The sequence below is a fragment of the Nelumbo lutea genome, chromosome 3, assembly GCF_056320005.1.
Source record: "Nelumbo lutea isolate HS-2025 chromosome 3, American lotus-T2T, whole genome shotgun sequence".
In the NCBI taxonomy this organism is placed as follows: Eukaryota; Viridiplantae; Streptophyta; class Magnoliopsida; order Proteales; family Nelumbonaceae; genus Nelumbo; species Nelumbo lutea.
The window spans coordinates 101,927,210-101,931,183 of NC_142686.1; the positions used below are offsets into that span (position 1 = coordinate 101,927,210).

Consider the following 3,974-nt stretch of genomic DNA (forward strand, 5'->3'; position numbering starts at 1 on the left):
GCATTACCCATAGCAAAAAGGGTCTCCCTAGAATCAATGGCATTGTCCTATCTTCCTCCATATCCAACACAATGAAATCAGTAGGAATGATGAAATTACCCACTTTGACTAAAACATCTTCTACTATTCCCCTAAGGTATTTAATGCTTCGATCGGCCAATTGTAGGGTAATAGTTGTAGATGTTAGTTCATGCAGTCCAAGTTTTTCAAAAACAGAATAAGGCATTAAATTTATACTAGCACCTAAATCACATAAATTTTTTTCAATTCAGTATTCCCTATGGTGCAAAGTATAGAAAAACTCCCTGGATCCTTAAGCTTTTGGGGCAATTTCTTTTGAAGAATGGCTGAACACTCTTCATTTAACTTCACCATCTCACAGTCCTCCCATTTCCTTTTGTTCGACATCACCTCCTTTAGGAATTTGGCATACTTCAGCATCTATGACAATACATCAAGAAGAGGAAGATTAATATGGATCTTTTTAAACACTTCCAAAAATGTTTCAAATTGCTTATATAATTTAGCCTTCAAGACTCTTCTTGGGTAGGGGAAAGGAAGTTTAATTTCAGCTTCCTTGTCATCTTCCTTGTCGTCTTCTTGGGCTTCACCAACTGTCTTCCCACTTCTTAAGGCCATGGCGTTTACCTGCTCTCTAGGATTCTTCTCCATGTTGCTGGGTAGTTGTCCCTCTTTTCTTTCTGACAACAGATTTACAATATGCCCCACTTGAACTTCTAAGTTTTTAATCGATGTTTCATGGCTTTGGAATTTTTCCTCAGCAGTATTGATGAACTTAGAAATCATCTCCTCCAAATTACACTTTTTTTCTTGTGGGGGTGGCTGTTGTTAGAATCCCATGGGTGCCTTTTGATTGTTGTTCCATGAAAATTTTGGATAATTCCTCCACCCTGGGTTGTATGTGTTCGAATATGGGTTGAAATTTGACCTGCCAGCATGGGAGATAAAATTATCATTCTCATGTGAAGTAAAAGGACTACTTAATAGACAATCAGATTTTATATGTTCTATTTGACCACAAAAATCACATGGGATGCTAGATGGTGTATTAATTGCTGCAATATTAAAAGCATCAAACTTCTTATTCAAACTAGCAAGTTGAGCAGATATGGCTGCAAGGGAATCGATGTGGTGTACTCCCCTCTGATTGGTTCGGTCATTGTTCCACTGGTAGTTGTTCGACACCATCTCCTCTACTAGGTCATAAGCTTCCTCTGAAGTTTTTCTCATGATTGTGCCACCTGCGGCTGCATCAATAATGGATCAATTAGAGGGGGTAATACCATTATAAAAAGTCTGAATTTGACGCCAAGTTGGTATCCCATGGTGAAGACATTTCCTAAGCATCTCCTTGAATCGTTCCCATGCTTCATACAAGGATTCCCTCTCATTGAGCAAAAGTAGTAATATCATTAATTAGCTTTACTATTTTAGAGGGTGGGAAATATTTAGCCAAAAATTTTTGGGTTAGATCATTCCAAGTGGTGATATTTCCTGCAAGGAGTGAATTAAGCCAATCTTTAGCTCTATCACGCAATGAAAATGGAAATAATCTAAGCCTAATATCATCACTAACTCTATTATGTTTAAATGTATCACATATTTCTAAGAAGTTAACAATGTGTGCATTAGGGTCATCACTTGGTAACCCACTAAACTAAATACTTGTTTGAATCATTTGAATTATTAGAGGCTTGATTTCAAAATTGTTGGCCTGAATTGTGGGCTTGCAAATGCTGGAGGTTGCCCCATCAATGGTTGGACAAGCATAGTCTAGGAGGGTGCAATTTGCTTCTGCCATTTCTTCCCCAATTTATATTGCTGGTTCGCCAATATCAACCTCCTCTCTTGCTTTACCTCTGTTGGCCCTTTGCAATAAGTGAAGGGTCCTCTCAATTTCAAGAACAAATTCTGCTAGTCCTTCCTGTCTAGTGCGTGTCATGAACTAGTAAATTGAATAAAGTAGGAATTCTAACAAAATAAAAATAAAATAAACAAAATAAAATAATAAATAAAAACAAAAATAAAAATCCAAATTAATCAAGGTTAACAAGTTATAATATTATTTTAGGATTAAATCCCCAACAACGACGCCAAAAACATGATAGCTATAAATATAAATCTAGCAAGTGCACTAGTTATCAAGTAGTATAAAATTATCATCCCCACAGGGATTTAACAAAATAAGTATTAGAACCACAGTCTTCCCTAATTATTTGGACAATCGAAATTCAAATTTGAGAGAGCAAGGACTACTGAAAATAAAAACTAGAAAAATAAAATAGAAGCAAGGGTGATCACTAACCGAATATGCAATGGATGAAATCGCTAGGGCTTTTGGTCCACCTAACCAATGTAATGAATATTAATGGAGTCGATTAACCAAGATTATTTGTCATTCCCATAAGCTGAGGTCTTTCCAATTTTATTTAATATTCTCTCTCGAGATATACTAAAACTACACCCATTAGGTAACCCTTCGATCTCTCGAGTAGAACTCTCAAGATGGAAGTGCATTAAGTTCGAGGAAAACCATTGTATTTAGATGAATCATGTATATATATTTCTATATACCATTCAGTTCACACTATGAACTATTCAGTCGATTATGTGAATTCCTCTCTCGATTCATTCACATAAACCAAATCAATTAAGAGGTGGCCATGCTCTTAATCTTATTAAGCAAAATAGTTCATAGACTGTATGGAAATCACAATCTTGGATAAATCATAAATATAAAAATGTGGCCATGCTTTTAAGTTAGGCTTTCCACAACCCTACCTAAAAGCAAATCAGTTCATGATAAAAGAATTAAAGCAAACAAAGGGAAATAAAGAACTCATGAATTCGCCCATGGTGCTGAGATCTCCTCTTCTTGCCACCACCTTCTTGAGGTTTCTTGAATTTTTTATCACCTTCTCCAAGTTCCTTGATTTGTTTTCTGCTTTCTTGATAGATAGCTCAATGCAATTCGTGATACCCCTAGGATTGGTATGCCGAGCTCTGATATAGCTTACAATTACTTGGAGTTATCTCAAGAATGGATAATCCAGCCTTGATCCAAACTCCTCCTATCCTATCCTATCTTATCTCCTATCTCATGATCTAAATCTTTCCTAATCTTTTTGGAATTACATTTAAAATTTAAATCTAAGAAGACTCTCAAAATTCTTGAATTCGAATGGACTGCTTTAATAACTTGGGCCACTTCAACGTTTTTCTGCAAAATGGGCTTCGGCTGGGAACTGGGCCTCACTATGAAAGCCCAAAACATGAAAGTTGTAGCTTTCTTTCTTTCCATTGGATCTTGAATCAGCTCAATCGGAGCTCGGATATGAAAGTTAGGCCTAGATTACTGATCATTGCCGAAACTATGAAAACCCATCCGATTAGCCTTGTTTTTCTTCTTGCGACTGCTTTCCTTACCCTGCACTGAATTACAAGAAATATGAGTCTAATTAAGTACTAATTCAGTGTAGAAGACAGAATATTAGGGGATAAAAATATGATAAATTTTAATCTCATCAGTCCCCTGAGTTGCTGAGAAGAAGGGAATACTCCAAGACTATTTCAGTTCGCGAGCTAGGGATACCAGCTCGCTCCAGCAAGAACTGCCCCAAAAACCAACCTTGATGAGGGTCCCCTTGAAATACTCCTAAGGTCTTTCTACAAAGTAGCTTGTTGCACGACAGGGTAGCTCGCTAGAAAGTAGTTCGCGACTAAGCAACGCGATGCTCTTAGGAAGCTTTTATCTTACAAGACCGTACTCGTCAGACTGTACCACGTCTCTCAACTGATGGCACAGTCCTTACCCATTTGATAGTCTGCACCCATGTCTCTCGACAGATGGTGGCGTGCATGTACCTTCAAAACATGTCACTCATCCAAGCGGGTAGTACATTGTAACGATCACCTACGCAGCCCTGGCAAGTAACGACTGCGGTAGGAGCCCA

The 3,974-nt window shown here is 37.6% G+C and overlaps 1 non-coding gene across 1 annotated transcript; it reads left to right on the forward strand.

Moving 5' to 3' along the window:
* Positions 1-1,339: 1,339 nt before the first annotated feature.
* On the forward strand, positions 1,340-1,444 carry LOC148867228 (small nucleolar RNA R71). The gene has a single exon (XR_016112069.1). It is a non-coding gene; the product is annotated as a small nucleolar RNA R71 (small nucleolar RNA).
* The last annotated feature ends 2,530 nt before the right edge of the window (positions 1,445-3,974 follow it).